The sequence below is a fragment of the Eulemur rufifrons genome, chromosome 16 (assembly GCF_041146395.1).
Source record: "Eulemur rufifrons isolate Redbay chromosome 16, OSU_ERuf_1, whole genome shotgun sequence".
Classification (NCBI taxonomy): Eukaryota; Metazoa; Chordata; class Mammalia; order Primates; family Lemuridae; genus Eulemur; species Eulemur rufifrons.
In genome coordinates this window covers 54,224,630-54,240,666 of record NC_090998.1, presented here as the reverse complement: position 1 = coordinate 54,240,666, position 16,037 = coordinate 54,224,630, and positions in this window count along the sequence as shown.

The window sequence follows — 16,037 nt, the reverse complement described above, 5'->3', positions numbered from 1 at the left end:
AACATCTCTATCTGATTATCTGATTACAGTACTATTAAAAATAATAGGTAGTAATTATAGTTACTATTTACTGGGTGTTAGGCACTCACTATATGCTAGACACTGTGCGAGATTCTGACAATGTGGTAGAAAGCAAAACAGATATACTTTGCTCCTGTATAAGCAGACATTGAACAGATAGTTAGGAGATATGTATCTATTAAGGTCATTAAGTATGAAATGTCCAATTTCCTTAAGTATTATGTTTGACAGTTGATATCTCTGACATGTCACTTTGACACTGCTTGTTTTATTTTTATTGTGAAGGTACATCCTCATTCTTTCAAATGCATGTTTTGGCTTGTGATTATCTTTCAAATTATTTTTTAGAGTAATTTTTGTGAAACCATGGATAAGTCAAAAAAGTGTGTTATTTTCGAATGTGAGTTCCATCATGGACCCAATGCAGTACAGACAACTCGAAATATTAACAAAGTGCTGGGGAAGGATATGGCTAATGAACGCACAGTACGTTGTTGGTTTGAGAAGTTCTGTTCTGGTGATTTTAATCTAGAAAATAAGCCATGTGAGTGACCTGAGACCAACGTGGATAATGATGAGCTAAAAGCTGTAGTGGAAGTGAATCCATCTCAACCTACGTGTGAATGAGCAGCAAGGTTTGACATTACTATTCCAACAATATTGGACCATTTGAAACAAATAGGCAAGGTAAAGAAGCTGGATAGATGGACATTGCATGAATTAGACAAGTGTCAAAAGAGAAATCGTCTTGAAGCTCGACTTTCTTTGCTGTCATGACATAAAGTCGAACGATTTCTACACCGTATTGTAATGTGTGATGAGAAATGCGTTCTTTTTGATAATTACAAGTGTTTGGCACAATGATTGGACAAAGATGAAGTGCTGAAACACAGTCCCAAATCAAATATTCACTGGTATTATCTAGCACTGGTATTATCCACTACAGCTTCAAGAAACCTGGTCAATTGATTACAGCGGATGTCTGCTACAACCAATTGGACGAAATGATGAAGATGCTTGCGATTAAGCAGCCAAGATTTGTCATCAGAGACAAGCCAATCCTCTTGCAAGACCACATGTTGCAACACACAACTCTGCTCAAACCATAGAAGCTGGACTTAGAAACTCTCTTTGATCCACCAGACCTTGCACTAACTGACCACCATTTCTTCCAGGCTTTAGAACACTTCTTGCAAGGAAAAATATTCAATTCTCAACAAGCTGTGGAAAACGCCTTTCATGACTTCATTGCCACTCACTCTTCAGGCTTCTTTGCTGCTGGCGTAAACAAGCTACCATTAAGATGGCAAAACTGTGTCGATAGTTTAGGCGCATACTTTGATGAATTGCACTGCTTCTTGTTAGACATGTAATAAAATACACTTCTGATTTGAAATTGGATGTTTCATATTTAATGACCTAATACTTATAAAGTTTTTTAAGAAGACAGGGTTTTAAAGAAAAAATAATCGGGAAGACTTATTTTACATACATAGGGAAGTCCTCTTTGAGGAAGTGATAGTTAAACTGGAATCTGAAGAATGATAAAGTAGTAGCCAAGGAATAATGGTGGGAGAAGAATCATAGGCAGAGGACACAGAATATGTAAATATCCTGACATTGCAGAGAACGGGGCTCTTTGACAGAACTGAAAAGAAGGCCTATCTATCAGTGGTCCTCCTGTTGGGCCTCAGATCCATTCCTGCCCCTGCCCCGGGGGGTTGGTATTACTGGGGCCTGACTCTTGCACGATGAGTCAGGCCATCAAAAGAAGGTCCTGGGAGGAGACTGGAAGATGGGCAAAAGGAAGAAGCTAGAATATTTCTCCTAGTTTTCTTTCTGGCTTAGAAGAGCCTCTCCAGCAGTGATGATCTCTCTGTTGTGGCTTTAGAGTTTTTTGGCTTTGGGGGACACATGGTGATAAATCCCCTCCTTTATTTTGGGCCTAGGATAATTGACCGGGAACACATTTTTTACAGTTTAATAACACCTCCATGTATCACAGGGGTGTGATCGTGGTTACAAGTCATGTGGTCTCTTTCTTCTAGAAGATCATAAATTAATAAGAAACAGAGAGGCTAACAAACTGTAGCACTCACACATAAAATCCCCATCCTTCTATTTTCCCACTAAGGGAGGAAAAAAATTTTTTTTAAATACTGTGACCCATTTCTGGAACAGCTTGTAAAACTATCAGAGTTTTGGTCAGGGCAGCCAAGGTTTTTAACAGTGACTCACAGGATCAGAAATCCACATGGAAGCAGCTGGCTGAATTTTTTTTTTTTTTTTTTTTTTGATGGCTAATGGTTGTGAGTGGAGAAGTCTACTTGATATGTAGGAAAGTTGCACATGACCTAGAGTCAGTTGAGTGTTTGTTACTGATACATTTATAGTAATAGTTACATTAATTGGGCACTAATTCTATTCCAGCTTCTGTACTAGATACTTTACATTAAATATTAAATTTTCATGGTAAAAATTACCTTCAAAATTGTTAATATTATTGTCTCCATTCTGTAGAAAAGAAACTGAGGTCTGAGATATTACAAAACTTACTTAAAGTCAAAGAGATCATAAGTTGATACAAATTTTCTTCTGTCTGAATTTAAAAACCACAATACTGTACTGCACTATAATATCTTCCCTTTGTCAGTAATCTCATAATAGCTCAGTTTTGCAGTGGAATTAAGCATTGTAAAACTATCATGTTCAGCTCTAAATATCATCAGAATTTGAGCCAAAACTGCTAATATGTGGCTGGTAGCAAGGAGGTAGGAACAAGAAGGCCATTAGATTTGGGTCTCTGCATTTATTGGGGAAGCAAAATGGATCTTCAAATTTTTTAAATTGTTGTTGTTTTGTAAGTTATAATTTTAGATGTGTCGCACTTACCTCCAGTCCGTGCTGGGTGCCCATGATCCATCCTCTTTGAGTTCCATGAACAATGCATCAATGCATTCTTTATCATGGAAGGCACACGTGAGGGTATTTGGTGCTAACTCCAACTAACTGCAGTGGTTCTCTGGAGTGCTGCACATGGAAATCTTCTGGGGTGAATCAGCAGAAAAGAGTGCCTTGGCATCTACCATGACATTGGGAGTACGATGGATGCATGAGGAGCGTTAGGCTCGCCATCCCTGCCTCAGCAACCCATTGCTGGTACCGCAAAATGCCTTAATGCTTTGAGTTTCCTTCTTTTACTGGACTTCCCAGGCCAGTTCTTCAAACCCCCACAAAATAAGTCATTATACTATATTATCCTGAATGTATAGTTAGAGAAAAAATTCTTTTTTTCCCCTCTCTTTTGTTCTTGAAATATAAGCTGGGAAGAAGAAAAGAGGGGAGTTTTGATCATGTCTGCTGATGGACCACACACAGAATGTATGGCCTGACACCGCACACACTAGATCTGGAACAGTATTTATTGACAGAATCTTACAGAGGCAGGAAGAGGAGCAGGTGTATAGCTCTTCCTTTGCCTGTTGCTTTCTGGGACAATACAAAGCGATCTAGCAGTTTGCAGTCCAAACTCTGTGGGCTAACAAGCTGCATGCTTAGGGAAGCATCAGCATCTCCTCTGGTGTGGTGACAGTCTAGGGTCCCAGGCTTGTTGGACGTCCGCTGGTCTGCCATTTCAGTATTCACACTCAGGAGATCTTTACTATTGTGAATAGGAACTCAGGCTCAAGTCTTGCAGTTTCAGGTGCATGGCATGTAGAACTTTGGCCTTCAATCTTGTTCCTCCACCTCAATATTCTCTCAGAATGTTTGCCAAATGGTACCGCCCTGCAGGAAGCCAACTCACTCTGGGAGGACTGCCAGGGGTTAGTCTCAGATAAATTAACCTTTACTTCTCACCGCAGCATAAACCTGAAGGCCTCTGAGGATAGCTAGAATAGACAGTATCTTGTCAAAGTGTGTTTAGCTGGGTCTTTGCCAACACAACAACTATCTTAGCCTACAGTACTTACATGGTTAGCCTATTGATCAAATAAATCCACCAAAGCCCTTCATTTCATAGCTCAGAATCATTCTCTCCAATAATTCTCCTGTCTTAATTCTTGGTAGTTTCATTATACTATGCAAATATGATTCTTCCAAGAACCTGATCTCTCAGTTCCTTTGAATTTCCTTTTTCCAAGGATTTTGTCCTCCACTCTACCTCAGCCACTCACTCCTATGCTCATCTTGTAATCTTGGTATTTATGACCAATAGTTGCCACTCCTTCGTTATCTTAATTTCATTCCCCTACCTCTTGTCTTTCCCCGCTAATGTTCAATTTCAATAGTCCTTTGACCTCATCAGGACTTCTAGCCCATCGATCCTAGTGTTTTTTTTTCCTGTCCCCATCCCGTCACTTCTTGCCTTTCCCAGCTTAAAATCTGTGACAACCACTATCATTTCTGTTCATGTGCTCTTAATTCCTTTGCCTCTCTCTCACTTTGTATTGACTTGGCAAAACACAACCGTGGTTAAATCTAACTCTCCGCCTACTCTGCACCATATCTGGCTGAAGGGAAGCATATCACCTTCTGATTAGTCCCACTTTAAATTCATGACCATAAGCATCAAATGGCCTGAATGCTGCCTGGCAATCTCACCATATTTCCCTGGCCCATTCCCCATTCTACTTTCCTAAACAACTGCTTTCCACCTTCTCGCTCCTCAAAGCCTCAGGAAAACGTCTTCTCCATCCTTGTCTTCAGACAATGACCTTCCTTCCTGCTTCCTTAAGAAGATTCAAGCACTCAGAAGAGCACTTCAGAGCCCCACTACACACACACCCCATAGCAGCATCTGCCCCCATACATACTGCCTTTCTCCTCTTACTAGAGATGAACTATCCATGCACCTAAGGCCGATGCCTCCACATATGTATTGATCCCAATCCCTTTCGCACATATGCAAAGAGATCACTCCGGTAAATTCCTTTTCTTTCTCCTATAGCATTATTTATAGCATTATTTTTTTCCTTACTGGACTATTCCTGTAAGTCCCTAAATATTATATCATTTCTCCCATTAAAAACAAACAACTCTTTGGTCCCAGTCCTTCCTACATCTACTATCTCATTTCTTTCGTACTTTTAGCAGCAAAATTCCTCAAAAGAGTTGGCTATGCTTGCTCTCTCCAATTCCTCTCCTCCCATTCTCTCTTAAATCATGCACTGCGGTCAGGCTGTTGCCCCCATGACTCCGCTGGAACTGCTGTTATCAACTTTGCCAATAATTTTTACATCATTCAATTCAGTGGTCAATTCTCAGAAGCATTTGACATGGTTGTTCTCATCCTTCTCTCTGATATACCTTCTTCATTTAACTTCTAGGACATGACACACTCTTGATTTTCTTCATACCTCAATAGTCACCTCTTATTTTCCTACTAACTCCATCTTTTCTGCCAGACTGCTTAACATAGGAGGCTCTGGTCAAACTTTGGAGCTTTTTTCTATCTACACTCGCTACCTGGGTGGTCTCATCTAGTCTATAAGCTTTGCTAGGACGAGTCTGGGTTGACCTACGCTCTAGGGCTATTTAGTCCTTAAGGAGTGGATAATCTGGAGTCTTCACTGAATTCTCCAGGTGCCCAGTTTGCCTCTACACACAGGTGAATTGGAACTTGAGTTTCCTGGCCCGGTACTAGCACCGGTAATTGTTCAGTTTATTCTCCAGTATTTAGGGTTGCCCGATAAAGCACAGTTGAGACATACTAACACTAAAAAATTATATTAATACATGTTTATCTGCAATTCAAATTTAAATGTCATATTATGTTTTTATTTGCCAAATCTGGCAACCCTACTTGTATTTGCTCCTTGCCCATCCTTGTGGAATCTGAACCTACATATGCATAACTTAGTGTTCAGCCAAGAACTCAAGGGACCTCTATGCAGATTTATAGAGCTCTTTCTCTAGGTAGTTTCTCAAACTCTGCAGTACTGTCCTGTGCATTCTGCCTTAGCCCCCCAAATTCCAAACTCTGTCTCTCCAACTCAGTAAGAAGACTGTACTCTATTTGGGCACCCTAACCCTTTGCCACAATCCAGAAAGGGTAGGGTGTCCAGGAAGAAAGCTGAGGCAAATTGTAGAGCTCACCTCATTTGTTCTTCTCCTAGGGATCACAGTTCTGGGCTGTCTGTTCAATGTCTAAAGACAATCGTTTATTTTAGGGGTGCTAGTTCAGTACCATTTACTCCATCATGGATAGAAGCAGAAGTCCATCTTTTGTCTTTTGAATTTTCTAATGGTGTTTTTCTTTCTCTGGTATCTAGAAGTTTAAGAATTTCATAAAAGTGAAATATAGCAACCTTCTTCATTTCCTTTAATGCTATAAAGGATCTTTCCCAATAAATTACAATAAAAAATTCATCCACTTTAGTAGTTGGTTTACTTTTTACACTTAAATCTTTGGTTTCTCTGGATTTATTTTGATGTAAAGAGAAAAAATAATATATAATTTTGTTTTTGTTTTTCTCAGCTAACTAGTGTGAAAGATTAAAGAAAGCCACAAATTTGTGGACCCAATGAGAGGTAGATTCTATTTCCTTCCTTCTTGAAATAGATCTGGCTTAGTATTATAATTGCTTTGGCCAGTAGAGTACAGCAGAAGTGAGGTGTTTCAGTTCTGGGCTTAGCATTTGATAGCAATGATAACTTCCACCTTGGTTTCTTAGAGCCCCAGGTCACCATGTTGGCGGACTGATGACACTGCTGGAGAGGTTGCATGGGAAGGCCCAGGGCTACCTGGAGAGTGAAAGGGACCAAGCGGAACCCAGTCTTCCAGCTCTGTCTGCCAAAGTGCCAGGCAGAGAGTGTCTTTTGGACACTCTAGACTAGCTCAGCTGCCAGCTGAATATCACTGAATGACAAAGTCACTGCCATGTTGGAAAAAAAATAATCACCCAGCCAGATCTTACTCAAATTCCTGACCCACAAAATCACAAGATATAATAAAATGGTGTTTTTTTTTTTTAAACTTACTGTTCAGATGATTGGAAAAATGGTGTTGTTTTAAGCCATTAGTTTTAGGGAAGGTTTGTTATGTATCAGTAGATACCTGGAACAGTTTTTCAGCTGCCCTAACATGATTTTTGAACAGCCCATCTTTTTTCTGCTTGGTTAAATTGTTACCTTTATCAAATATTAAATTTTCTTCTGTAGGCCTATGTCTTAATATTCTATTATGTATTAATGACTTCCGAAGTGGTTTATTATAATAGTTTCATGATATATTTACTATCTGGTAAGACTAATACTTCCTCATCTCTCTTATTTTTCATAATGCTCTGCCAATTCGTGCATTTTCAGGTGAAGTTTGATATAATTTTGACATGTGACAAAAAGTTTACTATTAGTATTTTGATTGGGACTAAACTATATTTCTATCTAAATTTAAAGAAAATTAACTGAAAATTTAGAGAAAATTTTTATTTATTTGTCTTCTTTTATGAGCCTCATTGATTTAAAGTTTCATTTGTATATGTCCTGCACATCTCCTTAGCAAATATTAACATTATATGAATGAAATTTAAAATTTGGATGAAATTCATTGACTAAAATATTTGAATGAAAATGTTTTATCATTTTTGCTATTATAAATAAACATTAATATTCTATTATTTTCTAGTTAATTATTTCTTGAATATAGGAAATAAATTGATGTGTATATTAACCAATAGCTGAGAGTTCTTGCTTCTTATAATTATGTATTCAAAATTTATAGGTTTTCTATGTATATAGTTATATCATCCACATATAATTACAATTTTGCCCTTCTTTCCAAAAATCAATCTTTTAAATTTTTACTTCTCTATTGTAAGTTCCATGAGGGCTGGGATTTTTGTCTCTTTTGTACACTGCTATATCCCTAGTGCTCGTAGGCCTGACATATGACAGACATTCAATACAAATTTGTCAATTAAATTATGTAGTGTAATAGTTAAGAGCCCAAGTCTGGAGTCAGAATGCCTGAGTTTGAATCCTGGCTCTACTAACTTGTTGGATGTGTTACCATATCTCTGAGTTAATTTCCTTAGCTTTAGTTTTCTTTTTCATCAGTAAATTGGTGTTATAGTGGTATCTATCTTATAAAGTTGTGAAGACTATATGAGATAAATAATCCATAAATAGAACTTAATGGAGTACCAGACACATAGTAAGTTTTTGATATATTTTTACCTTTACTATTATTTCTCTTGTCTAATTGTTCTTAGTTATAGAACACAAAATAATAGTAATGATAGTAAACTTCCCCTGAATATAATAGGATTAGGGTTTTTAAAAATATACTTATCTCAGCTGGCCGCAGTGGCTCACACCTGTAATCCTATCACTCTGGGAGGCTGAGGGGGAGGATCACTTGAGGTCAGGAGTTTGAGACCAGCCTGAGCAAGAATGAGACCCCATCTCTACATAAATATAGAAAAAAATTAGCCAAGTGTAGTGGAGCGCACCTGTAGTCCTAGCTACCTGGCACGCTGAGGCAGGAGGATCGCTTGAGGTTTGAGATTGCAGTGATCTGTGATGACACCACGGCATTCTAGCCAGAGCAACAGAGTGAGACTCTGTCTCAAAAAAAAAAAAAAAAATTGCTTATCTCAAAAACACATTTTTCATACACTTTCTTTTAAAAATAATAAGCTCTCAAAACACATGATCCTTGAACTGGCCTAATTTGTGATGTATCTGGGAGATTTCAGAGCTCTGAAGCTTACTTACAATTTATCCACCTGAAAAATATAGTTATCTATGAATGCTGGTGAGGATGTGGAGAAAGGGAACCTTCGTACACTATCAGTGGGAATGTAAATTAGTACAGCCACTATGGAGAGCAGTATAGAGGTTTTTCCAAAAACCAAAGATAGAACTACCATATGATCTAGCAATCCCACTCTGGGTATATATCCAAATGATATAAAATCAGTGTGTCGAAGGATAGCTGCACTCCCATTTTCACTGAAGCATTATTCACAATAGCCAAAATATACAATCAACCTAAGTGTCCATCAACAGATGAATGGATAAAGAAAATGTGGTACATACACATAACAGAATATTATTCAGCTATAAAAAAGAATGAAATCCTGTCATTTGCAACAACATGGAAGGAACTGGAGGACATTATGTCAAGTTAAATAAGCCAGCCACAGAGGGACAAATTTAACATGTTCTCACTCCTATGTGGGAATTAAATATTTAAAAAAATGAACTCATGCAGATAGACAGTAGATTAATAGTTATCAGAGGCAGGGAAGGGTAGCAGGGAGGGAGGATAAAGTCGGGATAGTTAATTGATGCAAAAATACAGTTAGATAGAATGACTAAAATCTAGTTTTTCGTAGCACGATAGGGTGACTATAGTTAACAATAATTTGTTATATATTTTAATACACTATAACTAAACAAGTGGAATTGGAATGTTCCTAACATGAAGAAATGATAAGTGCTTGAGGTAATGGATAGCCCAGTTACCCTGATTTGATCATTATGCGGTGTATACCTGTATCAAAACATCACATGTACCCCATAATTACATACACTATTATGTACACATGATAATTAAAAATAAAAATTAAAAAAATATAAAGTTATCACAAAATTAATCTGAAAGGGGAGATTTTAAGAAGCAGGACTTTCTGCATTTTGACAGCCACAGAACTGGCTATAGAGTTTATTTTTTGTTCCAAGTGTTTCATAAATCTTCTCTTGTTGTACAGACCTTTCTTCCTCGACAATTTTGCCTGCTGTTTCACTTTGTCCACTTTCCAGCTCAAACTGCCAGTGCCAGCCTACTCATCTTATGAAAGCATTAATGCTAATGGGATTAATGTTTATTGTATATAGAGGATATTGAAATTTCTTCTTGTTTATTCGTGTTCTGGCTGCTGTGGCCCTTAAAAGAAGCAATTCAAAGAATCACATTTTCACTAACTCTCAATCTTTAGTCTAATAAAAAGATTTTCCCCCAAATTTGTGTATTTATTTATATGAAAAGTCTCATACAAGCACAAATATCAAATCATGTTGGACTTTTAATAAATTACTTTTCTAAAAAGAATAAATTACATGAAATTAGGGCTATCAAGGGAAATGACCAGTCCTCTAACTTAAGTTTGAAATGTGCTCTTTGAATTAATTTCTGGTTTAACTTCCATTTATATATTGGCCTTTTATACTTTCAACTACATTAAAAACTTTTATATGCTATGAATATAAGTATTTCTCGGTATCCTCTGATTTAGGATTCCAAAGATCATTTTTTTTTCCCATATCTTCTCTTACATTTATGAGTTTTTTCACCTGGATGCAGTGGATGTTGATCTCTCATTGCCTATACCTTCCTGGTTCTTTAAATGTGCATTCCAGGACCCAACGCTATTGATTTCCCATATTGCTACAGCCAGAGTTCCAAACCTGTTAGGTGATAAAACTCTGAAGGCCAGTATATTATTTCACCAGAATCCCACATCCTGTGACTGTTACTACCTCTCTGCCGGTAGCACTGTCTGAACCTGACAGTGTTTTCTCCTCACTGGTATCTCTAGCTAATCGAAAGCTGCACTCCAGATAGCAGCGATAAAAGCTGGGTGGTTTATTGGCTTGTATATCTGCTTTGTAAGTGTTCTCTAGTGCCACGTATCTTGGCCAGTTATTTTCAAACATTTATTTGTTAAGGTAGTATAAGACTATCTGTAAATATAATCTGAAATGGTAGCCCCAAAAGTAAACTAGATGAAAGGTTGTTGCTCTGGTTGACGCAGGAGTGGGGACTGGAGCCCTGGCTGCTCCGTGTTCCTCATCCCCTGCTCCTTTACCTGGGACAGCACCGCGGGGTCTTAGTGGAAGCCCCAGTGTGAAAGTCTCCAGAGAGCAGAGTCGCAGATGGTAGACTTCAGGTTAAATGATTCTGTTAATGTATTTCGTTTGGCCTGCACAGTGTCATCCTTCACTGTATATTTTCCCCAACAGTTTTATTTTCAAAATAATCACAATTAACTCTTCAAGCTGCTTAACTTGATATTTACCTCCATATTTCTAAATATTATGTGCTTACTGCCATTTTGGATTTGTTGGTATTAGATGTTCTCTACTAACTTTCTACCATAGAAGATGAAAGTTAAATTCTTTTCCTTTTTCTCCCCACCTCTCCTTCTATCTTCACAGTATAATTATGTTAAAATTTTTAAATTTAACCAATATTTAATGTTTTTCTTATGTTGGGAATATAAATATTGTTCACACTGAGTCAAGTAGTATATTAACTTTGGTATGACTTTTAATTTTTCTGAAAGTTAAAAAATGTCTTATAAATTCATTCGCTTAGTTTTTTTGTACCTTGATTTTTTTCCCGCACATTCAAGCATCTGCTACATCTTTGAACATATAATTTTTTACATGCCCAAACATATTGGAAAATATCAGTTCCATTCAAATTTTTCCTCCTCGTGCTTGTCTGCACTACCTGCTCTTCAGGTCTGCTGCATAGCTAATGTCATGGCCTTGTACTCTTCCACTTGGCATTCTTGTGTTGCTGGATACCAGGTTTCCTTATTTCTTAGTTTATTTCCTCTTTTTGCTGGAGCATATGCTCTGATCAGCTGCCTGCAAAATGATGCATGGAAGGTAAATACTGAATCTTTGCTGTCTGAAAATGCCCTATTATATCCTCACACCAGATTGAATATAGGATTCTAGCTTGGAAATAATTTTTTATTTTGTTTTACTTTTTTTATTTCAGAATATTATGGGGGTACAAATGTTTTGGTTACAAGAATTGTTTTTGTGCAGTTTGAGTCAAAGTTACAAGTGTGGCCCTCATCCATATAGTGTGCATTGTACCCATTAGGTGTGAATTTACCCATCCCTTCCTCCCCACTCCCACCTGCTTGATTTCCAGTGAATTTTACTACCATATGTGCACATGAGTATAATTTTCAATCAGTAATTTTAAGACATTCTTCTGCTGTCTTCTAGCTTTATCTCTTTATAAGGATGAATATTGCTGTGTGTCCTTTTACATTTCTTGCACTGGCTATTCAGTTGGCCCTTTTGATCTGAAAACCTGAGTTCCTTCAGTTCTTGGAAATGTTCTTGTAGTCTATACTGTATTTTTATAGTAAGACTTTTTTTTAAAGAATTAATTGATTAAAAAAGAATCAATTGAATGCCATAGAGGAACATTGACTTAGGACATAGACAAATTGTCTATGGATAACAACAATGATGATTATAAATAGGTAGGATCAGCAAGCTAAAATATTAATAAATTTCCTGAAGAGGTCCAAACTTCAAATGTTTTCTAAAAGACTCCATCTGTGGAACTATATACTGCACTATTAGGGGCTAACCAACTCACTCCTGATCTAGTTTTTCCAGGTGGAGAACATCTGTTAGAATAATAATCTTGGCCTCTCTTCTCACTCCTTATTTGTCCCTTCTCTTAGGAGGAAATTTGATTATGTGATCAGTGAATCTTATGAGAAGGAACTGAGCATGCTCAGCTCTGTCCATTCTGGCATCTCTCTTTCTTTGCCCTCAGCCTGTCCACAAGATGAATGTATTCCAATTTTTTTTTTCTGCCATGTATGTAAGAGCTTGTCCCTGTGGGAAGGCCTACAGTTGTCCATCCTGCTTGTGACTAGGTGTGCACATTGTCTAATTAAGGGGAATGTATTAGGAAGTCACTGTAACCACATGCATAACCTAACTGTGTTTCCTAATATCTGTTCAATAATAAAGGTAACATTTGATCTCCTTCTAAGTGACTTTCATGTCTACCTCTCAATTGGCCCTAAAATCAGGAAAGAAAAGAAATGTTATTGTCCCCTAAAATCCTAGCATGTATGTTACTGTGCACAGCATGCATTTATGTGCATGTGTGTGTTTGTGTGCGTAATGGTAGTGGATTATTACACAAAACAATAGGTGGTTTAAGGAGTTCAAGAGCAATTTTGATACTGCTTGGTTTTCCCTTTCTTACTGACTTTGAAACCCAGTGCCCACATCACTTGTAAAACTACCACATATTGTTTCCAGCAACAACTGAGAATAGTGAACCTCACGTTTGCCAGCATGTTCTCACAGTCTTGCTGAGTGGGTCCTGTCAAAGGTAGAAGTGACCTTTTTCATTAGTAACATAGGGAACAGCTGAAGAGGTTCGCACTATAATGAATTCCCACAGGATTCAGTTTAATGAAGACATTCGCCTCAGTGCACTTGTGTGGCAGTCACATATTTCTAAAATTATAGCTGAGTCCCCGCTACCAATCCAAACAGGATTCAGGTTTACCAGCCTTTTAAAATCTCATGTTTGTTAAAAGGGTTTATGACTCCCTTACCTTTTCAGTTTGACAACCTTTCCCCTAAAATAAATATAATAAATAGTCCCAGCTCTTGTAGATACACTACATAAACAGATCATAAAATAGAAAAAATGCTGTCACATTTTTTCCCATATATAAAAATTCTTTTCATTATTCATTTAATAAATAAATTAATTAATCGATTCACTCAACAGATATTGCGGGTTTATTTTGTGTCATTATAATGTGCAATTATAAACATTATGCTATATACTAGAAAACAAAAATAAAGGTCATTATAGAGAAGGTTGACATAGAAAATAATTGTAGTAATATAGTATAATATACATTATAGATAAAGATATGTGCCTACTTTGAGAACTCAGAGGAGGGGGTGATTTTCTTTGGTCAGAGGACCCAGGGAAGGTTTCCAAAAAAGGCAAATTTCTATATCCTCTTGAGCTTAGCAATCTCACAATTAAATTTCCATATCAATTGATTTTGACCAAGGGGCAACAATATGAACAGATACACTACTGATTTGTATAAGGCTTTGATCGTGTTAAGATTGTTTATATTAAATATCCTGGAAAATGTAATAAATAAAAGGAGTTACCAAAAAACAGACGGGAACAGGACTAAGGCTGCGTATTTTGTTCTGTTTAGTATGATGTTTGGTCCCCACAAATGTGACTTGGAAAAGGCACACAGAGAAAGGTGGAAATTACTTATTTTCTGGTAATTAAAAAAAAAATCTGGCCGGGCGCAGTGGCTCACGCCTGTAATCCTAGCACTCTGGGAGGCCGAGGTGGGCGGATCGTTTGAGCTCAGGAGTTCGAGACCAGCCTGAGCAAGAGCGAGACCCCATCTCTACTAAAAATAGAAAGAAATTATATGGACAGCTAAAAATATATATAGAAAAAATTAGCCGGGCATGGTGGTGCATGCCTGTAGTCCCAGCTACTCGGGAGGCTGAGACAGGAGGATCGCTTGAGCTCAGGAGTTTGAGGTTGCTGTGAGCTAGGCTGACGCCACGGCACTCACTCTAGCCTGGGCAACAGAGTGAGACTCTGTCTCAAAAAAAAAAAAAAAAAAAAAAAAAAAAAAAAATCTGGTCTGGAAACAATTTTTTTTTAGGACTCCAAGTCTAATTTACATATTTTAGTAGCAGAATTAGTTGGTGGGTCATTCTGTTTGAAAATAGTGGTTCATTAATTAGTTCTCATAACATTTATTGAACACTTACTATATACTACATGTGATGGAATGTACTAGATTCATGCAGTTGTAGAAAAATAAAATTCCTACAGAGATGAAGCTGATAATATAAATGAATAGATCAGGTTGGCTGTAATACAAAGGAGAGTGGTGAAGCCCATGGTAAAGTGAAGAATGTATTCTATTTATTAAACAATTATAATATTTTTATCATTTTTCTAATTTCTAGAGTGCTTAATTCATTTGTTTTTATTCTCTTTTGATTGCTAATGTAAATGATTAAGTCAATCAGTTCTTGTTAGCATAAATTTGGCTACATCATTATAATATTTTATACACAGTATCTTTCTCATCACTATTTTCTAGATATCCTGTAGTTTATTCCTTTAGTTTTTTTATTTTTCAAATGAAAATAGCTTAATTTTATCTGATTTTATAATTAATATGGAAAAATACACCCCGAAATGAAAAGACTAAATGAATAAGAAAGTCAAGTCAAGTTGCTATTCATCCCAACATCCTGATATAATCACTATTAATCTTTTGGTGATATTTTTGTATATATATTATGTACATACAAACAATAAAATATAATTTTCTATAAATAACACTGTCAGTTTTTATCATGGATATATATTTAGTGTACTGGGATGAGAGGCACTTACTTCTTCCCTCTCTATGCTTCCCTTTTCCAATCGTTGGCTAATAGATACTAACAGATTAGGACCACAATATCCAAATTATGCTCTGAGGTCCCCAGAGTGCTGCAGCAAACTCACAGGAGTGCCATGGGATGTTTTAACACTGAAAGGGTAGCACAGCAATATGGAACATCTGTTTGGTACGACCCAAATTACTACCTCAAGGGCACTCAGTTTCAACATTCAGTTATGCAGAATGTAATATGACATTTATTTCTATGACATCCTTGATTCTTTTGACCTAACTAGTTGTTTGGAACTAACCATTGTTTGGGCTTAACTAAGCAATGACACTGTTAGTTTTTTAAATGGGGTGTCATAAAAAAATTACTGTGACACAAACGGCACCAAACCCTTTTATGAAATCTATAGAACCTTTTATACATTATAATTATTTTTCCTAATCAATCACTTTCTGTAATGCTTTGCCACACATTTTAAAAACTTACATCATAAAGCCTACTTTTTCTTGCTCCAAGTAACATGATTAGAGAATAATTACTGGCCTCAGTGGTAATACCAGAATTTCTATATGAGAGGAATTTAAGAGCAGCGATGTAGGAGAAATGTGGACCAAATTTCTACTAAATGTGGAAGCCCAAATCCTTTTGTGAGGTTGTGCATTTATTTTGGGTGACTTTGAAGATGCAGAGAGAGATTACGGTAAAGCTTCCTAAAGCTACCTTTCCTTTTCTGAACTAACCTGCAGGGGTGGGGAACCTGCATCCTTCTGATTTCAAGATTCTTCTTTTTTAAGCCCCAAAGCAGGCAAGAAAAGCTTCGTATTTCTCTGCTG